We start from the raw sequence: 25288 nt of genomic DNA, 5'->3' as shown, positions 1-25288 counted from the left end.
CACTCTTCCTTGCACCTAATTGCAGAGGTATTAGTACAGAACATAGCACTTTTGAATGAGACAGCTGACCTGCACACAGGGCAAGAGCCAGAACAGCTTCTGCCCCCAAATTCACCAAGTACCCTTGTGCACAGCCTTTTGAGCGCTGCTTACTAGCGACAATACGCCCTCCCCATGCCAGAAACCTCAACAAAATAAGAGCTGACACGAGTTGTTATTGCTTTAAGCAGTCCTATATGCAGCCTTGCTGCCAGAGATCGCTCTCCCCACGGGCTGTGTCTCCTGCTCCGCACCAAGGCAGGACCCCAGCACCCACCAACTCACAGCAGTGCCCATCCAGCCTCCAAAATACTGTATCACCTCCCAACCCTCAGATGCTGAGCCCTAGCAGAGCATCTCGAACCAGCCAAAACCTTAAATGCGTGCCTCAGATATCAGTATATTTGCACATAGGGGTTGCTCATCAGTGCGGAAACATCATCAGAGGCACCAAGTCCTTAAGACAGGGCTCGCTGGTGTTGCAGTCACCCAGCTACCCCCATTTCCACACCCCCCCACCACTGCCTTTTGCCCCGAAGGACACAGGCTAACACCAGACCAGCCAATATTCTCCTCCAAGCCTGCCCTGCAATGACTGAAGCCGTGACAATAACAACAGCAGTAATTACAAGGAGGCAGGAACAAATCTGAGCGCCACCCACCAGCCAGAAGGAAGTCACGGCTACGTGGACACCGCAGAAAGCACATCTTGGACGGTGCCTGGGTCAGCGTGTGCCTTGCTCGCGCTGGCCTGCATGCCGGCTTCTCCAGGAATGGGGAATGTGTGACAGATGCATCGTGTTTATGTAGCAGAACCGTCACCCTCGCTCCCGCAGAGCCCTGTCAGTGTGTTTGCATACTGGCACACACTTCAGGTCCGTACGCGTAGCCTTCCCAGGCACCGAAATGTTACAATACACATTTAATTAATTCAATAACACACACACACACAAAAATATTAGGGCACGCAGCCTGTGATTAAGGAGAATTTCTTTCCCAACATGCTGGCAACACGCCTGCAATTAGCAAGCCCTTGATTCTCTAAATTCCCCGGAGATCAACAGCACCTGATACGGGCATGTCCTTAGGTCTTTCATAACCCAGAAAGCTGCTACCCCCCACCCCTCTCTGTTTCAACACTGGTGAGATTTTTCACACCTTGCAGCTCAGAAACACTTAAACCTTGGACACCCTGATCCCAGCTCCGCAGGTCACACCAAATCCGCCGGTGTAATTGGCAGCACAGGTGGGCTGCGGCTGATACAAGCCAGGGCAAAATGACTCTCATTAAAAGCAGCTAAGCAAGACCACGCTCGGCACGATGGAAGGAAAATTGCTTCCCACACCGGCTCTGCTGAGCCAGCCACCAGGAGGACTGCAAAGGCAAGAGCCAGAGCAGCCCTCCTGCTGATAAGATCCCCCAGAAACGCAAGCGTTGGCCAAAGGAGCTGCGCGAAGGCAAGGACAGGAGGCTGGGGAGAGCCAGATGGCTTTTCCCAGCAAACAACCCCAGCTGCCATAGGGTTAAATCAATGCATGAAGCTATTAAAGGGGGTGGAAATGTTTTAACATGGTTGAGTGAAATTCCTCACACTTTTAAGTCGACAAGGAACCCCATTGGGGCTTAATAGGCTAACACAACCCATCCCATTACAGGTCGTTAACACACAGAGGAGCCTTGGGAAGAGGGGCAATTAGGGCTCCCCACTCACCTCTGTAAGAGGGACTCCCAACCCAGCTTTGAATAACACTGATGGGGAAGAGGGATGCAGGAAGGGGCCATCCCCTCCTCTGCCCCCTGCACCTTCTCCACCTGGAAAGGCACAAACAGCAAGAGCTTGCAGCAGGTTGAGCTCTCATCAGGCTTAAGGAGCAGAAAATGGGTCCCCAGGGCAAGATGCAATGCAGAAAGCTCCCAACCAAACCTCCTCTGATGAAGGGCATGATTCCTCCCCACAGCCCGGTCCCCAGGGTCAGGGCAGAGAAGCATCACACATCTGGCAGCAAGAACAAAGCGATACCAACAAAGAATCTGTCCCAGGGAAGCAATGGGCTGCTCCCCAGAGGCTATAGTGCAGTGCTGGAATTACTGCAGCCCTCAATTTCTGCCCTACGGAGTATGGTATTTCCAGCATAGAAATAAGGTTAAGACTCCTCAGGAACTTAAGAATAGGTATATACCAGTTATTTTCCACCGGCAAGAAAACAGTAACTAAAGCTCAGGTAGTAGGAGGGTCAGAAGGAAAAGCACAGAAGACTCATTGCACTAGCCCTTAAACTACCAGGTCAGAGGAAGTTGCCCTGCTCTCCTCCAGACATCCCCAAGGAGGGCAACCACAGCTGTCAGCATGGTGGGGTGGGAGCCCTGTAACAGCAGACCTGGAGCTAAAAATAAGAGAGAAGTGGCCCACAAAAGTGGCTGCCAGCTTCTCCCACGCTTGGAGACCAAGACAGCCAGCCCTGGGGAGGGTCTGAAATACTGATCTGCTGAATAGACTCTACAAATTCAGAAGCAAGACCAACCCAGAGCAGCAATGCCTTACTCAGCACAGAGCGGAGAACAAGCTGGGAAAGGCTCTGGGTGGCTGCAAGAAGAAGGGCTGTGGACGGGAGAGAGAGACCACCCCTGAGGGAGGATGCCTGGAGCAGTCCCAAAAAAAAGTGAAGAAAAATCCTACATGCAGAGTGCAGACAGCCTTGGACAAGATGTTTTGGCAAATTAGGACTTTACTGTGATGGAGCTGCTATTTGTTTTTTTCTTCCTTCCCATAAGAGGGTCCAAAGCTCCCCTAGAAAATATAATAAGGAACAAGCCCCAAGGGCCTGCTTCCCTCAAATACCTCTTCCTTTGGGCATCCAGCCCTGTCCACAATCTAAACATCCCCATCTCTCACAACATGTGCAGCCCACCAGGGCTTTGGTCTCTCACAGATGGTGTTTCACCTCCTTGTCTGTCTCAAGAGCAGGGTAAGATCATTGTAGCAGCACCATTCACCACAGACAGTAAAGTGACTCTGGACTTCCATCAGTCCAGCCCTTTCCCCTCTCCTCTGTAGGCAGGCACCTACCAAACATTAAGGAGACCCCATTCATGGCCCTTTGGTGGCTGTGCAGAGTAAATTGTAGCAGTATCGCTCTGACACCTCCTCACTGAGACCTGGCTGTCACTTCCAATTCATCCCAGCACAAGCCAATTTCCCAGTTCTCTCTCCAGATGCTTCTGCAGCAGCTACCCTCCCATCCTGACCATCACCTGCTCACCACAGTACCTCCCCTGACCCAATGACATCAACTTTAACACCGTTCCCCCCTTTAGCTGAACCCAGCTCCTCCAGGCTCTTGCTTTCTCACATGCCCATCATTGCAGCTGCCTTTCCTCGGGCAAACGGGCCCTGCTCAGATCCCACCAGCCTCCAGCCTCTTTGCGTCTTCCTCCAAGCCCTTTCCCAGCACCCCTTTGCTATAGGTGGTGAGGAGGAAAACACTGCTCACCACCTCAAGCAAGGCTCCCCAGGATGACCACGGGACAGCCTAACGTTCATAGACAAGCCACTTTACTCTTTGCTCCCATCATCCTGAGAAGAAGCCCCAGAAACACCTACAGAAACATCGCCCCAGCACCAGGCTTGCTCTGATCCCTCAGAACTGACCAACCAACTGCTGTGAAGCCACTTGCAAACACCTCCATTTTCTCTGGCCCACATGCCCCAGGGCTGGTCTGCACCAAAAGCTACTTATGCTGGTGCAAGTCAGAGAGCTAGGACCACAGCCCAGCAGGTCTAGGCCATGCCCAAAACCAGAACGAGCTGCAAGTTGCTGCCTTGGACCTACCTCTGTCTGGGGAAGGGCAGAAGCATCTGCAAACTCCACAGTAGAGACCAAAAAAATCCAGGCAATTGACTTTCTTGCATTCCCCCTGCACAGGGACAGATCCGGCTGGAAGAGACCTCAAGGAGACATTGACTTCATGCCCTGTGTCCCCAGGAAGGGGCACTGGACCCAATCATGCCAACAGGCAGGGCTGGGACAAAGCAGCTCTAGGAGACACCTAGCCCCTTCCAGAAGTCCAGGATTGGAGCTGCAGCCCCTGGGAGGGAGGACGGCTCCGTCAGGCACCAGGCACAGGTTGCAGCAAACTATTTGGCTGCCTTTGCTCTGCAAGGAGCAGGGCAAGCCCAGCCTGCAAAGGCTCCAGCAGGTCTCAAAGCATGGGCAAACCTCTGTTGTTTTCTGCCAGAGTTAGAGCTTAAAGACAGCACAAGGGCATGGACTTCCAGTACCTAAAAAGATGGGAGAGGGGGGCTCTTTATCAGGGAGTGTAATGATAGGACGAGGTGTAACGGTTTCAAACTGAAGGAGGGTAGATTTAGATTGGATATTAGGAAGAAATTCTTTACTGTGAGGGTGGTGAGACCCTGGAACAGGTTGCCCAGGGAAGCTGTGGATGCCCCATCCCTGGAGGTGTTCAAGGCCAGGCTGGATGGGGCTTTGGGCAGCCTGGTCTAGTGGCAGGTGTCCCTGCCCACGGCAGGGGGGTTGGAACGAGATGATCTTTAATGTCCCTTCCAACCCGAACCATTCTGTGATTCTATGACTTCTTCCCATATATGCAAACCTCACCCCTTGAGGAGACATTACCTGCCCCTGTATCATCACAGATGTTCAACAGTGATGGAAACTAAGACTAGGTGATTGAAGGAACCCTCCCGGAGTGGCGGGGACACCACTCTAACCCTACTTTTGCCCTGCTCACATAGGAAGCCATGCCAAACAGATCTGCTGGACCTGCTCACCCCACTGCCATCATGCTGCCGCGCTGCCCCAGGAGCACAGACCGCTTCCCAGCTCCATCCCCGACGCATCTGCTTTGCGTTCCAGGCACCGGCAGGTCTTATTTGTAAGATCATGAAAGGCTCTGAAGCCTTACACGAACATGCCAATTAGATGCTCCAAACCCCACTTCCAGCAGAAGGTCAAGCACACGGTGCACCATCCTGCCGGCACTCCCCGTGTCAATCAGGCCCCTCTGATGGGGCATCTTCCGAGGAGGGCTTACAACAGCATCTGCCGCTTGACTGTCACGGTGCACGAGGAACTGGCTTACAACTGGGAGAAAGAGGCGGGGGGAGGGCGATGAGAAATAAAAGTTGAATTTTTTTGTTTTAAACAGGCAGGCCAGACGTATAACAGCCTCCCAACTTCGAGCCGTTTTGATCCAGCCAGCCCCCTCTCTGCCGAGTTCTGTCAGGAGACAGGCACAAAGCACCAATTAAACAAAGACGAGTTATGCTTTTTCTGTCAAGCAAAAAAGAAAAAGGTGGGGGGGGAGATGATGATGAGGGGGGGAGGAATCCAGCCCTGGAGTCATTTTGCTTTCAAAACAAGCTGTCAAGGCAGCCCCCTCTCCTCCCATCTCCCGCAGAGCAAGAGTGAGGGAGCACCCGCACGCCTGCCATGGACACGTGGCGTCAGTCATCAGACCACACCATCAGTCACTTGGCACATCGGGCCGAGCCCTGCCCTCGCTTTCCCTCGGGCATCCGTCAAAGCCTGTGACAGGGAACGAGAGCAGCAGATTCCCAGCAAAGGCACAAGCCCCACCAGCTCCTCCGATGAGAATCCCCACTTATGGGCCATTAGGCTGGGCGGGGTCGGGGGGAAAGACAAAACTTGAGGGCAGCAAGGGCTCAATGCACTAGCTCGTCTGGCCACATCATCAGCTCACTTTTTCCATGGCAGAGCCATGCACAGCTGGCACAAACATTCACGCATTGCTTCTTCTGCCATGTAGGCTACCAGGTTTGAAGTCCCCCTGCACAGCCAGCAGCTCTGCTGGCTCGCGGCCGAGCTCGGGACAGCAAGCTGAGATCTTCCCCCATACATTCCACACCCCTGCTTGGCTCAAAGCAAGGCTACCTGCCATCACAACGTACTGCCGAGGAACCACACCACCCAGCGTGGACACAGCAAGCTCTCCACCCCTTTGGGCACTACCAGCTCTGATTCTCCCCTGAGCACGTGCAAGCCGTGCCCAGATCTCACCCAGCACGCATCGGTCCTGCCACTGGCCAGATTAGACGGTGACAAAGACCCCTCCAGGCTTTATTTTTGCACGTGATTGAAGAAGATAAATAGCAAACACAGCCACTTCCAGGGTGGAAAAGGGCAGGCAATTTAGCAGCGCACAAGTGCCAAACTCTCAAACCAGGACAATATCCTATTTGCTTCCTTAACAGAGCCCGTTAGTACCAATCAGGGCATCAGCTTCACTCCCACCTCTTCTCTCTTGGGGTCTCCAAAAGCAGCAGCTAACTGCAGCAGCAAAGTCACCCCCAGGAGCCAACGCACCGTCTCATTTCAAGAGGGTGGCACTCGTGCTGGCCCGCCGGCTCCCAAGGAGGAACTGATTACCCTCTGCCACATTAGGAGGTCTTCTGGGCGGGATCCATCCCGCAATTAGCACAGATGAGGAGGGAAGAGCATCTCTGCTTGGGCTGGCGGCAGGCACTCTGGCTCACTCACCAGTGCCCCGCTCATTAGCATGGGGTCACTCAGCTGCAGCGGGGCACAAGCACCACTTGGCTATTGCAACACCACTCACGTCCGCTGCTGTGGAAGTGTTGAATTTCCTTTAAGAGCTCTGGAGCTCTCGTTTTGAATTTAAGAGAGAGAAAAAAAAAAATCTCACAAAGAATTACAGGATCTCTGTAAACATACCAGAGGAAAAAAGAAAGTGAATCTTTGAGCCTCTTGACCTTGGCAGTGTCCTTATAATTAGAAGACTATTTATTTTCAGTTAAACCCCAACTATTGAACAGACAGTGTCAAGTTGTTTTTTTCTGAGCAGGTGATTATCCTGCCCGACTAATCTAATGAAAATTATCAGGAGGCTACTGACCTCCTGCTACACACACTAAATAATGCACAAAGCTTCAGGATCAGACAGGCAAATCATAACCCTGCCTTATCTTATCACTTTCTGTACAGCTCCAGGCTTGTTCCACTCATGTTTGGCTGTGTTAGCCAAATGCTATCTCAGTGGAAACCACAGCAGACCCAACCCTGAGAACTGCACAGCAAAAAGTTACCTCTGTAAGATTTATTTTCGTAGAAGCCGGGAGCTGCAGCAGCAGATATATTTAGCCTTTAAGCCGCTGTCTGGCTCCTGAGCTTGTGGCATGAGGTGGTGGTCCCCTCGCACCGGGCTTTGGGAAAAGCAGTGTTGCCCTGCTGTTTTCACGAAGGGTACAAGGAAGGCAAGGTCTGGGGGGGAAAAAAAGAAAAAAAAAAAAAAAAAGGGTGCACAAAGGGGCTCATTGCTTGAGATAGGAAAAGCCCCCCCTTCCACTGCATCCTCTCGGAAACCCCCGTTTCTGCCTCCTCCTGCACACAAGGCTGCCCACCCCCTTTGGAGGTGTCACGGCACAGCCAGCTGCAGGAGAACTGGGGCAAAGCAAGAGGACCCAACACCCGGGATGCTCCATCCCCAGCTCGGGGCACACAGCGGGGCACCAGGGGGCCTGCAGTAATCCTGTCCCACTTGCTGCTATTCCCCGCTCCTTCAGGGGAGACAAACAACAAGAGCAGCAGCTGGAAGAGATAAAGACTACAACTAGCAATTAAGGAGGCAACACCTAAACAAGGAGCCACAAAAAGAGTTATCACACACTGCCTGTACAGCCTCAGCTTGCGCAGCACACACAGACACAGGAATAGATTGCACAGGGGTAGCTTCAAGCCCCTGGGGAAGCTACAGAGAACTGTAGGAAAACACTGCGAAAGGGCAAGCTGACTACTTTTTGTGCTCCCCAACACGAAATCCCAGCCACAACACCACAAAGACTACACCCCTCTTACCCAGCCCGGCCTCGTAGCCTCACCCTTACGCCCTTCACAGCCCCTCGGTCCTTCAGACCCCCCAGGAGAGGAGCTCCCAGCTTACCTCTGGCCACCGCTGCAGCCAGGACCTTCACCCCGCAGCCCTTGCAAACTCCTGCCAGCCCCAGCAGCCTGCCCTGCTGCAGCCCTTCCCTTCCTACACAGCTCTCCCCACTCCCAAAACTCCTGATCTATCCTCCCACCCTGGCTGTCATAGGGCTGGAGTCCCTTTCCTCCAGATGGGGAAGTGCTAAGCAAGACACAGGTGGGCAGGTTTTCTTGCCTTTTAAACAGCCGATTCCTCCCTGCTTGCAGACTTTAAGAATAAAAGGGGGCAAACAGTCTCCTCCAAAGGGAGCAGAAACAGAGACCAAGGTGGGTTTAGGCATAACAGAAGAGGGAGAAAGAGAAATCATAGAAGGACAGGCAGGAAATAGCACAAGATTCAGTTTTGGGAAAATACCAGCTAACACATGCAAGGAAAATGATCCATAGCAGAGATATTCAAAGGGAAGCAGAAATCTGGGAAAAATTAATGTCCATAGCAGCAATAGTGGGGGGACAGTGAGCAGGCAGGGCTTTGAAACCGAGTCCTACCAAGGCAGAGGCTCTCTCTGGGGCGGATCCCCCCTCCACCGAAGGGAGGAGGTCTTGCCCGGCTGCTCTGTGGACATGGCCATGTCTAAGGGTGTCTTCAGAAGGATGATCCCAAGCCCCAGAGAACCCGGTCACACCATCTGGGCATGGTACAGCTGAAAGGGTTAACTGGCCAGGACTCAGCAAAAGGAGAGGTCCTTTGTTTTTCTCCCTTCCTTTCAGTTTTAGAAAGCTGTCTGTTGCTGAGGCATCTGAGTCACTTCTGGAAGAAGTTAGAATGATAATTAAATTTCTCCATCTCCTAGCCCGGGTGACAGGAGCAACATCGGGCTTCTGGTCGTTGAAGCCAACACTGTAATTGCTTGTGTCACAGCCTCGCTCCATCCACATGTGCTGACTCTGCCCTTAAAAGCCAAGATGCAGGTCAGTTCGTGGCTCTACTGTCGAGCAGCAGCTTGGTGTCCTCCACAGACACAGCGGTGAGTGCCAGGGCTGCAAGAGGGACATTAGCTGGGTTAAACTGGCATCACCCTACTGAGTTATGTGGTATCCTCCGAACTGCCATCTCTCCTGGAAAATGCTGCTCAGGCAGCTCCCGACAGACACTGTGCAGGGTCCGGTGAGGGTAATGTGGGAGGTGAGAGCCTGGCAAAACCCAGTAAAATACATCTGTCTTGGGATTGACTTTATCATTGGGCCAGATCAGGGAGAAAGCTTGCACAAGAAGAAGGGATGGATTTAAAAAATATATGCCAGAAAACCCTCAAAAATGCCATGAGGACCAAAGATGAAGCTGGCTGCTGGTGCTGGGACCAAGGGAAGGCCCTGGCTCTCTGCACCAGCCGCTCCAGGGCAGAGGTGGCACCTTCCCCTTCTTGTACTGGGAAATGGGCACTGAGCCCAGAGACCTCTCGTCCCAGCTCTCATGGTGGCAGAAGGTTGCGACTTCCTGGGAGGGACTACGACACACCAGAGCTTGCAAATGCATGTTCTGGGGAGGTTTCTCCTTTCCCCAAGCTGGCTTCCAGCTGGAGACACGTGTCTGTGCTTGTCCCCGAGGCAGACAGCATCAACAGAGGCATCCTCTGGTGCCGCTCCCTGCCAGCAGAGCATGGCAAAGCATTAGAGTGACAGCCTCTGGGGACAAGAGAGAAACTTACTCACCACACACGGACAAGTGCTCACCATCCTTGCTGAAATCCAGCAGGCAAGCCACTGATTAGCGTCACTCCTCCTTGGCTGTCTCAAGGCAGACACCCAGCCTGCTGGGACTCTGCTGAGAACCCACCAGCTCATTGCACGCACGCTCCCCACTAAGACCTAGGTCAGAGGCAGGCTTAAGGAGGAGGAAGGGATCGCACGCAAGTCCCTACCGTTTCCCTCTCCATCCCAGCACCTCTTTTCCAGTGCAAGCCCTGCCTCTGCCTGCTGTTTTTCAACACCCGCCGCCAGCTGATTCCAGCATGGCCTGAGCAACAGGGAAAAAGGAAGCTGAAATCTGTTTCTCTTCACGCTTCCACCAGCTGAGCTGTTGCCGCAGCCCCCACCCATTACTGCCAGTGACAGCAGAGGCAGGAGGACTCCTCCAGGGCAGCAATGGAGCAGGGTGCGCTGTTGCAGGGCCAGCACTTAGGAGAAAAGTATCTTCAGCTTGACAACTCAGCAAATTTGGTCTGGAACTGGCAAGAGAGAATAAATGTAAAGCCTTTAAATGTCATCTTAGGGGTTCAGCTGCCAGAAGAACTAGAGACCGACAGACAGATAAGCACACAGCGCTACGCAGAGCCGGATGCCCTGCTTTGGTCTACGCAGAATATTTACTAATGTGTCCTGCAGCTGGCATGAGCTGTCAGCAACTCCAGAAATCTGGTTTTCTGCCACCAGCTCTGCCTCTGGGACCTCAAGGAAATCCCAAAGCCACTCCAGGTTTCAGTTTCCCCTCTTTGTGGGCAGTGATGCTTCCCTGCAACCCCAGGTTGTGGCAAGGTTAAAGGCTGACCCTGGTAGTACAGCAAGCAGCCTTGGGGAACCCTCCAAGCCTGAATGCAGATGTGCAAGAAGCCAAACCAAACCAAACCTCCTGTTTGGGTCCTAGGCTCAAACACAGGTCAGACCATCCCAGTTCCTTCTTGGGAGAGGGGAAGTCAAAATCATCAACCCACTTCCTCTGCCACTGCTCCAAACTGGGTGAGTCACATCATCTTCTCCCTCCCTTTGCCAGCGCTGGGGAGACGGCAATCCCATCAGTGCACAACTGGCTCTCTCCTCTGCATAAGGCAGCCCTGCTTGGAAAAAACAACCTTGCTGGCCTGACTGCAGGTAAAGATGTGCCAAAACTGGGAAGCAGATATACTGCATGTCCTTGAAGGCAAGGATCCACCGTGGCTGTTGAAGAAGTTACTCTTCATCCTTGCTTCGCAAAGGAGAAAACTAGGGTGAACCTGAAGTTGCTGATCCAAAGCAAAAAGGCCTGGGGGGCAGCAGATGAGTCTGTACAGCAAAAAGCACCGTGCAGAGTTGGGATACAGAACATTGATGATCCCTCTCCCAGTCCTCATCCCATCTAAAGAAGCCCCAAGAACTTGGGTGAGTGTCAGCATTGCTGGGAGCAGGCAAGGCACACCAAACCGGAGCCCAGCATTGCAAGGTGCATGGATAAGAAATGGTTGACGGCAGCTTGCTGAGCGTCTAGAAGACGGATGCCTTCATTGGGAGCCCCCAGGCACACACCGAGGATGTCCTGCAACACTTGAGTTTCACAGAGCCCAAACTGCACATTCTCCAGGCAAAAAAACCCCAACCTATGCAGCCCCAAAGGCAGAGCCCCCAAAATGTTCTGGGAACTAGGATGTACGGAAATATCCCATCAAAAGGGCAAGGGTTTCTGCCAAGTGGCATAGCACAACTGTGGCAATGGCAAAAAAAGCAATACTGTTCAGCCACTATGCTCCCTCCTGCGTAGATTTCAGCGTTAGCTGGTGCTCTGTGCCCCATCACAGTACTTACTTTCATGCACGAAATAAAAACTAGACTCGCCAACATACCCAATGGGCCTGTCAAACTAATCACGTTAGGAGGACTGGAAACACACCAGCAGCAAGGGCCGGCCCCTGCTCCAGAGCCCTTGCAGAAATCACGCATCCAGGAGACGGAAAAGCCTCTGTCGTTCCCGGAACCAGGTCAATAAAAGCACAGACAACTCCATCCAGAGACAGACTTCTTTTTTTTTTTTTTTTTTTTTTTTTTTATGAATCACAAGAAAGAGCAGCTTCAGCTCCCCCAGCTGCGAATAGGTGGGCAGGCACAAAGAGCCAGCGCGGAAACGTGTCTGTGCAACACGTGTGGGGAACCGGCCGCCCCGCACATGTCCGGGGTTTGGGATGGGGAGAGAGGAAACCGCTCCGAATGGCGGGAGAGCTGTGAAACACAGCGGCCGGGTGCCTCAAAAACTGTCCCCTCCCCAAACTCATCTTTATTTGTGGGTGCACCTCTGCTGTAACCCTGTTATTTTTAGAACTCCTTGCTAAATGAGAAGCCCGGAGAACTGGAGAGAGCTTTTTTTGATTGAATGTCAGAGCAGCAGCAGCATTTTGTTCTCTCATTTTTACCGTATTTTATTTTTCAAGCCCTTAGTTCAGATGCACAGAGGAGGGTAAATCGCACATTGGCAAAGTCTGGCACAGGCTGCCTGCCCTTTGCATCCGAGAGCCACGCTCTAACCACAGGAGAGGACGTGTCCTCATTATCACCAGCATTTTTTAGGCCGTGGACAGAAGGACCATGGTGCAGAGTGTGTACCTGTATTCCAAGCAGACACAAGCTTGTTTTATGGTACATAATATTCTTTAATTTCACAAGTGAATGCTCATGCCCGACCCCAAGGAACCCAGCCCAGCCTGCCTTCTCCGAGCACGCTGGCAGCAGCGGATCCCTCCTTCCGCGTTGGTCAGCTTGAAAAGCTCCAGCAAAGGGAACTTTACACCTCTCACAGATGATCCCGTGCAGTTTGCAATAGCTGCTGTGCCTGCACGGGATTTGGGCAGGGATCAGCCTGGCTCATCCCTAGCTGTGCTGTTGGGCATTTGCAAAGCATGTAGCAATAAGATGCCTTGGTGGTCACCCCAAAATGAAGCTATTTCTGGAGAAAAGAAGATGCAGCAGTCAAAAAGCAGCTACCTTCTCTACCTCCCCGTCCCTCACCTATAAAATGGCACCACGGTAACATAAAATGCAAAGCGGTTCTCCCCCGCAGCACTTGGAAGCCATGGCAATAGCATGGAGTAGGGATAGCCAGGTGGATCAGCCCTGCAGATCCATGGTCCTACAAGTTACTATGTCCAGTCTCCAAACTATTCTCACCCGTGCACCAGAAAACCACCAGAGACCACTAGAAGTCAGAACATACCAGGCTGCAACTTTGTGAACAAAATTCATTCATTGGTTTAACACCTACATAATTAAAAGCAGGCACATCCCTCTGTAATTGCTAGCACAGAGATGTGCCTGGTTGTGTGCTTTAGGGGGCCTGTGATCCTGCCTACAAAAGCAAAGCTGGCCACTAGTCCCTGTGCAGAGCGGGGCTGCTCACAGCACTGGTGAAATCTGCAGCTGACCCCGCCTTGCCCCAAGGATCTCCTTTTCTTCCCATCAAAACAGGAATAACAGTAGCTCTTTCCTCCCAAGGAGGTCTGAGCCAGCCACTGCTACCCCCAGAGGTGAGCACCACCCTCAGGGAGCACTTGGGTGCTGAGGGAGCAGACTCAAACCCTCCTGGCAATTCAGAGGGCTCTGACAGTGGTGGGGACCTCAGCTGTGATGGGGGAGAGGATGCTTTCGCTCACCCATGCTGAGAATGACAACGGGCCCTGCTCTCCACGCTCATCCACTGGGCAACTCCTTGGCTCCACCTGGCTCCAGCTGGCCTTTAGCATCACTAGTGGGAATCGGCAACTCATACTGTCCTCTCCTCAAGGGGCGGAGCGAACTGATGCAGTAAATACCAATTGACTCGACGGATAAAAGCAAGGAGTGAGAGCAGCCCCAGACTAACCCCCAGTCCCTCCACTCAGAAAGGGACCAACCACCTAGGTTTGGGCCAGCGGAGGTCCTGGCTGTGAGTCGCTTCCAGTCCCGGGGGCAAAGCCCGCCCATCAGCCTCTCCCAGCATTTCTTGTGCTGTTTCTCCTACCAGTTCCCCCCTCACAGTGTGTGTTGCATAGTATTTCAATGCAACCAGGTCTGGGCAAGCTGGATTTCAGTTGATCCCATGCCCCTTCCTAAGGCAACATTAAGAGAGGGGTCACGATCCCTCCACCAGCTGCTGCAAACACAGCCATGACTAAAGTACAGCACCGTTTATGGCAAACACTTACTGCCTTCCTCCTCCAGCCTCCCCTGAGCGGGGAGCAGCAGAAAGCGATCCCCCCTGGGAAAAAGAGAGAGATTTCCCACATAATGGGCACCAGTATTAATTTTTCCATCTGCTGCAGCTTGCCTTTCATTCTGCGACTTTATGAAACATCACTCGGTGCTGGCAGCAGCCCCAGAGGGCATTGCAAGTCACCTGAAGGAAAACAGCTTTTTTCCAGCTCCGGCATCCGGGCTGCCTCCCAGACGGAGGGCGGCAGTCCTGGCCGTGCATGGCCAGGCTGCCCAGACAGCTCAGAGCCACGCCGCCGGAGCAGCGGTGCCTCAAGAGGGCTTCGATGACATCTTTAGGGTGTCACGGCTAATTAGAGCCCTGACTATACCCTCTAATTAGGTAACACCTTCAGACAAATCACCCTCTCCTCTTCAAACCACGTCACGCCTTCGGACACAATCCCTAATTGACTTAAAAGTAGACTCGGCACTTCTTCACGGACCTCCTTCCACTTCACAAGGCATTTCAAAATAAATAAAGCCCTGGTCCTCAGCCCTGGCTCAGAAACCAGCTGGGGAAGTGCCCTTGCATCCACACAGGCATGCACCCGCACGGCCGGACACAAAACCTCCATCAAAGGCACAAAGCAACCGCACTGACGCAGCAGCATCGTCCTCCTCTGATCTCTCATTTCCAGCCATCCTGGTGCTACTTTCAACAACAGTCAGCAAAGCCTTTTCTAGGAGAAAGGGAGTATTTGTGATGCATCAGTGTCCTACTAAAAATATTGCCTGGGGGCTTGCAAGAGAAACGGTTCTCCAGCAAAGGAGTCTGGTATCTGGTGACAGAAGGCATTAAAAAAACCTAACCATTTAGAAATTAATATGCCAGAATGCTATCAAGCATCAACATTTCAATCCAGAAGCCCGATTCCTGTTTTCATTAAGTAATGAATAAACTGAAATGATCTGAATGTTTTCAGTTTCCCACTAGCGCAAAATTTAAAGTAGATAGTCAAAAAACACCACACCATCATAACTGCAAACATGCTGAACAAAAACTATCAAAATTCATAGAAGATAAATATTGAGTCCGTCCAAGCCTCCTATGAGAACAATGTCTCTTTATTTGCTTTTCACGAGGTTTGTTATAACAAGAGAGAGAGACTCCAGTACACAGTGTTTTAATATACATATATGCATTCACAGCTGGAATAATAGATTTTAAGGACAGAAGACAATATTACAGCTGAATGTATGCAGAAATGCATAAACATACCTTCAAAAGCACATTCTTTGCACCCTACCCAGATATATACATGAACACATATGCATTATATATATATACACACACACCATGTTTCAGATCGATCAGAACCATTCATTAAATCAGACTCTCTAAAGTTTCTGCTGCTTTGGGAAAACATGACCCTGAGGAGACATCATGCATGAACTTAACATCCATCAGAAAATGAAACCATAACACGCTTCATCTTGAAAGCCAACCCCAAATCTAGCTTAATCCCTGCTCCGGACAATGCCTCCGGAGAGGCATTAAAACCATGCGAGGTGTTTTCCTGGATTTCCCAAATTCCCCGGAGACTCCCTGGCACTCTGGCTGCATCCATCTCCCCCTCGCTTCAGAGCTGTTGCCAGATGAGCGCTCCCACCCTTATTCCTGCTGCTCCCACGGCTGCGGACGCAGGGATCCAGCGGAGCGTCGGCCGGAGAGCCGCGTCCTGCCCTCGCCGCAGGACGAGTTACCGGGGGGCAGCCCTCGGGGTTTTAACGCTCCGATTCCTACAAAATCTGCTGGTAGGGGGACGGTGTAGGTGCTTGGAGGGTCAAGAGCGGCTTTGCATCCTTCTTCCCCATCCCCGACAAAGGGATTCCAGCAGATCTCGTGCCCCCTAGTGTCATCCCGGCGAACGGACCGGCACCGGGCACCGGCACCGGTACCACCGGGCCCAGGCACTGCCCTGGCTGATCCCACGGTAAAGCCGGCAACGAGTCCTGCTGGTACCCACAGCACCATTAAATGCCATCTCCAACACTTCAGGTGAAGGGCAACGCGAGCTCACTGGCCCTCCCGAGCCACCCCCGGGGCAGCGATAGCCCCCCAAGTGTCCCCGTGGCCGGCACGGCGCCACCTCCGTTCCGGTCCCCGCAGAGCCTCAGCAAGATCTGCCCCACCGGCAGATAGCCCGAGCGGTGTCCCTGGCGAGGGGCCAAGAGGAGGAGGCAGAGCATCTGCAGTGGACACTGTCCAGAATACAACTCCTCCTAAAAATAGATGGTCCCTGGAATGGCACAGTCCTTCCAGCTAATGTGAACGCTCGGTGCGAGGAGCTCAGGGTTTGGGGGTGACAGAACTTCAAAGTGCGTGAATGCAAGACACCACTGCCTTTGCGCAAAGCCCCTGCTTCTTCCCCAGGAGAGCACCTGTGGCATTGAGCTCTGGTCGTCAGCACAAGAAGCAACACACAAAAACCATCCCAGAACCCAGGATCCCCACCTGCCAGCCTGCTCTGACCAAGCGACAAGACCCAGTATCTCCTGGGAGACTGCCCACGCTGGCTGCAATACTAATGGGTGCAACTGGGACCAGACCCCACGCACCTAAACAAGCGGCGTGTGCTGGACAGGAGCTCAGGAAAGATGCGCTGAGCCCGTGCATGTGCCTCAGTTTCCCCATCTGTCCAGCAGCCCCGATGCACCTTGCCCTCTCTTATTTGGCTCATCCCTTCTCATTCAACTGTGAGCTCTTGTGGGGACAGGCACCCCACAGGCAGCACCTAGAGCACCGGTCCCTTCCCTCAGCATGCAAACAAACCTCAGCACCTCATCGCCAAAATTTGGAGGAATTCTCCCCAGGGCACTGACCTGGGTATGCTGCTTTCTTCTGCAACACCGAGCAGGGACTATAGCTTAGAATAATGGGGAAGTAACTCAGTTCAGTGCTGACAAAGCATCACAAGCCCCAGCGGGGTGGGAGTGGAGGAGGTGTCCTTCCCTCACGCTGCCATGCCTGGTATACATCATGTTTAGGGCCAGGCATACGTCACCTACACAAAATGGACAAATTGGAGGGATTTCAGAAAAATGAGCGACAAAAATGATCAGGAGGCAGAAGGGATTGATTTACAAGGGGAGATTAAAAGAGCTGTGATCAGTCTAGCTGGGCTGAACGAGTACTGACAGAAGCAGTCGGATGCTAATCTGCAAATGGGATGAAAACGATATGGGAAGGAATAATTTAGCATCTTCAGCAGTGATGGGATGAAATTAAGGGGAACTGAGTAGGTAGGTAAAAAAAACCAAACATAACCAACAACCCAAAATAAAACTCCTTTCCTAGTTCTGCATGACTTTGTCTCTTTCAAAACACACAAAGTCCCCAAAACTCTTTCTGCCGAGGACAAGCACCCTTGGGAGCAGCCGTGCCTGGGTGGCTAAGAAGGTGTGCACACACACATACGCACACATACACAGACACAGCCCTTTCCCCCCCGCCCCCGACTCACACTGAGGAAAGCAGCAGGGCCTCCGCATTAACCCGAGAGGATGGAGGCTTCACGCTTGCAGGAAAGCGGTGGAGAGAGAAGGCTAAATCCTTCTGGGAGAGGTGGGAAGGTCCCCGCAGAAGGATGCTTTTGCTCTCCCAGGTCTTCACGGGGGGAAAGGTGCTGAGACAGCTTCCTGCAAAGTCACAGGAGTGAGCTCAGCTGCGAGTACTCGGATATTTACACACAAACAGCACATTACTCAGCAACTCCCATTTGTCAGGCGTAATGGCAGCGGCAGCGATAATAAACGACAGAGCCGAGAGACAGGCTCCCCAGACGCATACCCAGCCCCAGCCTGAGCTGGAGCAGGATGCATTCCTCCAGCTTCCTGGGGAATTAATTGAGAGTGGCCAGGAGCCGGGGCTCACACCCACAAAACTCCTGCTGCCAGCTTCGGAGAGTCAGCCACGTCTCCGAAAGCCTTGGGCTGCACAGTTATTTGTACGTGTATGTGCATCAAGAGATTTGCAGCTCCGAGAGGTACCAGAGCTGCTTCTTTTCCAAGTCCAGGAGGTGCTGAGCACCTTCCATGGGGATGAGGATGCAGCACCTTGGCAGGATCAGATCCTCCCAGGGTAAGTCAGACCAAAGATAATGCACGATCGTCAGATCGTGGCTTGGCCTGTTCTGACAACAGGCTCTGATGAAGTTATCCTAAAGCGCTGTTGCAAAGAAGCCTGCCAGGCACGGGGCTCTCATTTCCAAAGCACAGCCCGTCTCGGAAAAGTCCGCCCTCCCCAGTGAGCTCTGGGCCAAGGACCTGGTCCCAGCAAGATGCCTGGTGGGACACGAGCATCCCCTGCACATCCCCAGCCATCACGGCAAAGATTTGTCTCCTCATGGAGTGGCCAGGGCAGGGAGTAAGATCGGCTGCTCCCACATATTTGCACATTTCGCAGGAAGCAGCCCGGTGTCCCTGCCTCGCTGCCTGCACACACGGCCGGCAGGACCGGCATTGGCGTGTGCAGGTCCCGTCCCTCGCAGAGGTAAACAAGACGCGTACACGGAGAGTGGACACGGGCAGAGTCAAATTAGCAAAATCCCTGCAGAAGTCAGCAAGTTCCTGAGCAAAAAGCAATCTGAGGAAAAGACCTCCTGGACTATCCCACAAATCGAAACACAAAGAGACGTGAAAAAGAAATCAAACAGCTTTGCAGGCAATCCCCTTTCTACAACCTGTACAGACCCTACGCATGTATCTATAAGCAAGGGGTAGGGAAGAAAGGAGCTTTCTAAGAGAGAGAAGGAGAGATGCCAATCTTTATACCAAAAAAAAGTTTAGTGGATTAAGAAAGAACTGCTGGAGGAGCCAGGGAAGCCGAAACATGCAGACCAGGTTCTGTCCCCAGCAAAGGCAGCACAAATTAGCTCAACGCGCTGGTTGGAGTCCCAATCCAGTTTTAAGATTGCAGTGGGGGAAGTCACCAAGATCTGGAAATGTCAGGGAGTTTGTGCAGCAAAGGGATCGGTGTGTATTATGCAATTCTGGAAAGCCGCCCTCGGACTCGCGCTCGGGATGAACTGCCTAGCCCAGGGAGAGCAGTTCCACAGAAGGACCAAGCAGACACTTTTCTTATAAAATCGCCCCCCCACCCCCAATAGTAATAATAATAATAATAATAATAAAAAATCTGCGCTGCCACAGCAGAGGAAAGGGCAGGTTGCGCCTTGGGAGAACCAAAGAAAAAAGTCTGCTCTCCCGCCCAGGAAATCCACGGGCTCCGGTTTACAAAGAGCCACCCGGCAACCTCGGCTCCGGCCCCGCCGGAGCGGCGCAGCGGGCGAGGAGGGCTCATCCCTCTCCCAGCCTTCAACCTGATGCCCTTCCCAGCGGCCGCGATATCCTCCCCGCCGTGCCCGCCGTGCCGCCCGGGGTCGCGGGGGGGGTGGTGGTGGTGATGGTGGCGGTGTGCTGGTACCTCCCCACCCACCCCGCATCCCTCCCCCGGCCGGGAACGCCCGGCCGGACACACACGGCAGAGCAGGGAAAGTAAGTTGCCCAAATTGTTTCTTCGTGGGCTTCCCCCCTGCCCCGGCGGTGGGATGGGGGAGTGGGGGTTGGCGGGGGTGGGGGGGGTGGGGGGGGCGCGGACATGCGTGGGCGCGGTGGGGAAAGGTGCGCGGCGGCGGGGTGTGTGTGGGGGTGGAAACAAGCCTTTCCCCCCCCCGCACCCCCACCACCACCCCCCCTCCTTTTCGCCTCCCAAAAAGGCGGCGGCGGGCACCGGGGCTCGCCTCCGCTGACCCCCCGCCTCCTCCGTCCCGCGGCTGTGCTTGGGGTGGGGGGACGACACCCCGCACCGCCCTCCGTCCCCGGTACTCACGGCGCCCCTCCTCGCTGCCGCTCCCGGCGCTACCCCATGCAACCACCGGCTGCTTCTGCACCGGCTCGGGGGCTATAAGCTCTTTTAAACTCCAGCACATAACCCATGTGACCGCAGAAGCCACTGGTAAGGAGCGCCGGGGAGCCAGCGATGAGCTCAGCCCGCACCCCCCGGCACAGCGCCGGGGACGCGCTCCCGGCCCCGCCGCGGCGCGCACCCGCCCCGCACACACGCACACGCACACACAACACACACACCCCCCACCCCCACACACACCCTTGCACACGCAGGCTCTCCCCCCCACACACACACACCCCTCCCCGCGGATGCTGAGCGGGAGGGGGGGTGCCGCACACAGGCATCCACCCGTGCAAATGCACACGGCGGAGCACACTCGTGGAAGCACCCACGCCGTGCACCGCACAGCCCCGGCGTGCACGGGGTAGGGGGCACGCCGCCAGTCACCCCCCCTTCCCCACTTCCCCCCCCCGAGGTGCAGACCCCAGTGAAGGCGGCACGCTCACGGCCCCCCTGCGCGCACATGCACACTCACGCGTGCCCTGCACCCGTGGGGTCACACACACTGTGCTCCCTCCAGACACTCCCCCCCACACACACACTCCCCCAAATCAAGAGATGCAGACCCAAATGAAGGCACTACACCAACATTTCCGTGCACACCCTCGCACACACCCCACTTGTGAGTGACGCACCCCCTTGCACAAGCTTTCCCCCACCCCAGGAGCGCACAACGGAAGCACCACAAGCAGATGCAGACTGAAATAAGAGCATCGCACTCACCCCTTTCACACACACACACACACAGGCTACACAACTGAATGCCCAACGCAGGCGAGGCTGCTCCCATGCTGTCTTGCACAAGCGATGCACAAGCAAGACAGCACGCCCACAACGCGCACCCACCTTTCCCACTCGGATGTGACCTGCCCATCCATCGCACCCCCACAGCAACCCACCCTGCCCCTCCAACGGTGCCCCGTTGGCATGTGGGGTCTCCCTGTTTCCCATCGCAGGTAAACCTGTCACACGTGTAGGGGGACAGAGGTCCTCCTGTGCTGTGCACGACTGGAGACAAGGCAGAAGCCTCTGAGGTGGCCATGCAGCCAGGCCAGGGTGCCCACTCCAGCTGTGGCATGACGGAATTTGGGAGTGCCAGGATGAGATGTGCCAAGGAAGCGGGGGGTGGGACGGGAGCCGGGTGTGAGGCTTTTGGTGTGCAAAAGGCTGGGACAGGCAGGCCTGGCTGGGCAGGTGCAGGCGTGTGCTGCTGGGGCACGCCAGCAACACATGTGAGGAGGCAGAGCTGGCAGGCAGAGGGCTTCGCTGCAAGCTGAGTTATGGAAAATGACTCTTTCCAAGGAATTGCTAAAATTAAAGCAGCAGCGAGGCCAAACGAGCAGGAGCCAAAGGGGAGGGTGAGCAAGGACACCCGAGCAGCCGCAGGGCGAGGAAGGGCAGGGTGGGCAGGAGGCCGAGGAAAAGGCACCCTTGCAGGGCTTACTCCTCCCTCCAGCTCCTGCCACCCGCACAGGACACGCCTGACACCTTGGAGGGGGGGAAAGGGGGGATTTGGGGAAAGGCTGATTGGGACTGCGGTGCCACTGGCTGGGGGGTGCCATGGGGACGGAGATGTGGGGAGGCATAGCCCTACCCAGCCACATCCCCAGTTTGGCTGCCAGCATGCAGAGAAATCTCTCTGTTTGCCCAGCCAGGAAGGGACAAATGCCCATGGAGAAACATCCTGCTTGCTGCCAGGGGCTGGGTGCCAGCGAGGGGCAGACACCGGCGCTGACGGGGGCTTTCTGGGGAGCCCTGCAGAGCCCTACAACTTGTTACAGGAGCCCTCTGCCCTGGCCCCCACCCAGTGGCTGTGGCAGGGCTGGGGTGCTGCTCCCTGGACATCATCATTCGGGTCGGCAGTAAGCGCTGTTTCATCTTCCAGATATCCGAGCGTTCCCGGCACAAATCCCTGTGACTCAGGAAACAACACATGCGAGAAAACTCCTCGGAGAGGACTTGGGAGAAATACTCCCATTGGCATGTTCCCACTTTCCCTGGCATCCCAGGACTTCTCCTGGGCTGCAGAAAACAACAGTAGTAGCAATAACAGCTTAACTTTCTTCCTGATCTTCCTGTTGAAAAAGAAAAAGAAAATGGAGAAGGTAATCTTTGAGCAAACCTACAAAAGCTGGTCTGTTTTGTTCCAACTAGATATATGATGTTGATCAAATTAAAGATACCACCTCTCCCGAATCCTGGCCTCACACAGCCAGGTGTTGTCTAGTTTTTCATTGATGCTACTAAAAGCCACTGTTAATTGGATGGAAATAATGATGTTTTGTCTCAAGATGAATGTCCACAATATATTATCTGTTTATCGTTACTGGTTTTACCCATGAAGAATAACCAGTGTGCTGGGGCTCTGGGGGAATTTGTGATAGATGATAGCAGGTCTTGAAAAAACAGGAAAGAAAACTAAGAGCAGAGAGGGGATGTGTCCAAGGCTGTTCAGCAGGTTGCAGCAGAGCTGGAGAATGATCCTCCTGCCCAGAGACTCTGGACCAGATTGAAATAGTCATGAAACGGAAGAAGAGGAAAGAAAACCCCAACCTCTTCTTCTCCTTCTTCATCTCTCCAGCCCTGCTGCCAGCCAGGATCAGGGCTGAAAAAGAGGGAGGAAAAGCTGTGTGGGAAGTAGCAGCTCTCAGATGCCACTGGGAAACATGTCAGGAGAGCAGGTGGTTTGGTGAGGACGGGGATGGAAAGAAGCTGCAGCACCCATAGGTCCAGGAGGGGAGCTGGACCCAGGGAAATGACTCTATGCTAGTTTATGAGCTGGCATCAGGCCATCACCATGGGCTGCTTTTTCCGTCTGTGTACAGTGCGTCCACTGTACACCAGTGGGAGCCACTCGGAGAAAGCAAGGGGCTCATCACAAGCCCGTACACTGATGTTTAACCAGGAGATTGTCACCAAAAACATCGCTACCCGGTTACGCGCCACCCACCTGCCCCCAGCAGCGGTGGTACCCTGGGCAGGAGAGAGGATGCTTCCCAGCTGCACGGCAAGAGTACGACAGAGCTGAGCCGTGGTCAGATCCTGAACTTTTGGGGCTGGACCTGGCCAGTTGTAAAGCAACACAGATCCCTTGGACCCCCTGGGCCAAAGCTCAGGGGACAGCATTTGCCTAGCTGTACCCCGAAGCTGTGTATGTATAGGGTGAGAGTCTGAGCCGATGTCTTTCCAAACCATTTATTTGATACTTTGTGGCAAACATCTGACTAAATTACTCACAGATTATTCAACCACGGGGAGAGCTGATTGAATGATTACTGGTGAATCATTTGTTCAAAGCCAAATGCCCAAATTCCTGCACTGAACTACTGGCAGACAATGCGCAGATGAGTTTCAGCCCTCCAAAATCCCCGAGTTCGCATCAGCCCCTAGGTCTGCCCTCCTCGCTCACAGCTTCCCCAAAATATATCCGCCCCCTGCCCGACCCCTTGCCACCAGCAGGAGCAAGGTGAATAGGAGACGTGGGGAACCATTCCTTGAATTCCTGCTGGACTTCAGGCGAACAACAACACAGCAGGCTGAGCGAGGAGCCTTGTCTCTTGCCTTTGCACAAAAGAGATTCTCCCGAGGGGGAAAAACCCCACAACAATGGTGAGGAAACGTACAGGGGTAGGCAAAGAAAGCAGCTGACCTGGCATGCCTCAGGCCAGAGAAAAAGTACAAACGATCTTGCAAAGAAGCAGGAAAAGATGGGAGCTACGGAGCCGACGAGCCTTTTTACCAGCCCAATTTAATCATCTTCTCAGCAAATGCTCCCCACGAGGAACAAGAGGGGAAAGCAAGATCATGAAAAGATTGCAGGCAAAGGAATTCTGCTGGTACTCCTGGACTGATTAAAATTCCTCAGGACTCATGGCAGGAGAGATTATTTTATGTAAAACTTCACCTTGTCTTTATTACATTTGCCAAACTTCTTCCTGTGTAGATAGAGGGGAACGGCAGGAGGTGCGTGCGAAAGACAAAGATGGAGGTAATAAGTGCAGGACTTGGCCGTAGCTTTCCAGCCTGTTACCCATGTGCCTGGGAAGGGTGCGATGTGACCACACGTGTGTGCGCAAAGGTTTGCGTGGGAGAAAACCCTGTCCTTAGATGCAACCCTGACCACGGGCGTCCGGTCGCTCGGACCTGAATGATGAGCATGATTTGGGATGTCAAGGGGTTCAGAGGGGATGAGGTCCCACCGGTCATCTAAAATGCGCGAATAAAGTTTCCATGTGCAGCAAGGATGTCAGGTTCGGCGCATGCTGTTATCAAACCGCTCCTGGAAAACAGAGATTGGCATAAGGCGAGACCTCTCGCTGCTACTGCCGGGTAAGATTTCGATGACAAAGTACCGCCTGACACCTGTTATAAATAACGGCCGTCCCATCACCCACTCAGCACATGGCCCACTGTTGCCAGCTCCTCGCTCGGAAGAGGCTCAGCATGGAATGAAAGCCATATTTAAAATACATTTTCGCATATGTCTTTCTGAGCAAGGAACAACAGGAGAGGGGTCTGGAAAAGCTTTCCCCTCAGCACTTTTTTTCCTCGGTGTCACAAACACAACCCCACATAATCTCAGGCAAGAACTGAGACGTTACAGTGATCGTTTTTTTGCATCTCTGTTTTGTAAGTGTCCTGAATTACAGGATGGGTGTTGCAATGCTCCTGGAACTGAGAAATCAGCACCATAGTCCTGTCTATTTGCCAGGTGGGGTGTTATCCCCCACCATGGATCAGGACAACTTATTAGGGATGGGGCAGTGCTGTCCCGCTGTCAGGGTTGGGGGCCATGGAGGTGCCCAGAGGGAGGTGGCTGGCATGAGGCACACGCAGGCTAGTGAGCATCTTCAGGAGGGGACCCAGCCCCTCCTGTAACAGGATGGCACCCAAACCACCACAGGGTCTGCAGTCTTTTACACATGGCAGAGGTGCTCTCATTGCCGTTGAGAAAGCCAGGATGTGTCCTGGTGCTTGTGGCTCTTGCCTGGATTGGGAACCCCTGCCACAAAACCCAACCAGTCGCCGGACATGTGTGAGCCCGTCCCAAGATACGCCCTGCGCTGGCATGGCTGGTTTGTCCCCCACGATCTCCCTGCGGATTAACGCCTCAAGGCAGGCCAGCATCAGCAGCAGCGTGGCTCTTTGCTCTGGTTGCGGGACTGGCTTCTATCGCGAATCCTCCTCCTCACACAGAAAGCAGAAGCCAGGGATTAGAGCAGTTTGAAGTTTTTAGCATGAAAAGGTTGGGCTTAAAAGAAAAAAGTGAAAGAGCTGCTTTTTGAATGTCTTTTGGTGAGGAATTTGCAAACCCCTGCCCCCACGATTTTCAAAAGAGTTTTTTTTTGGGGGGCGGGGGGATTAATATTGTTTCACCTTCTCTCTTTTTGCCTTTAGCCAAAAAGCACGACTCCCACAGAAACCCACATTTGGAGTAAATATAAT

General features: G+C 53.6%; 1 protein-coding gene across 5 annotated transcripts in view; it reads right to left on the bottom strand.

The window, feature by feature from the left end:
• Positions 1-19962, bottom strand: part of CNTFR (ciliary neurotrophic factor receptor) — a 213936-nt gene extending 193974 nt beyond the window's left edge. For 2 of the 5 annotated variants that reach the window (XM_074570606.1, XM_074570608.1), the window contains exon 1: positions 19766-19937. The gene's annotated coding sequence lies outside the window, so the exon portion shown is untranslated. Of the gene's footprint in view, positions 1-19765 lie in introns of all 5 variants that reach the window. The other 3 variants (XM_074570605.1, XM_074570610.1, XM_074570609.1) reach the window with 3 other exon arrangements.
• Positions 19963-25288: the final 5326 nt, after the last annotated feature.

Source organism: Larus michahellis, chromosome Z (assembly GCF_964199755.1).
Source record: "Larus michahellis chromosome Z, bLarMic1.1, whole genome shotgun sequence".
Lineage (NCBI taxonomy): Eukaryota > Metazoa > Chordata > Aves > Charadriiformes > Laridae > Larus > Larus michahellis.
Note: the sequence above shows the minus strand (reverse complement) of the source record. Positions and strands in the feature narration are given on the sequence as shown.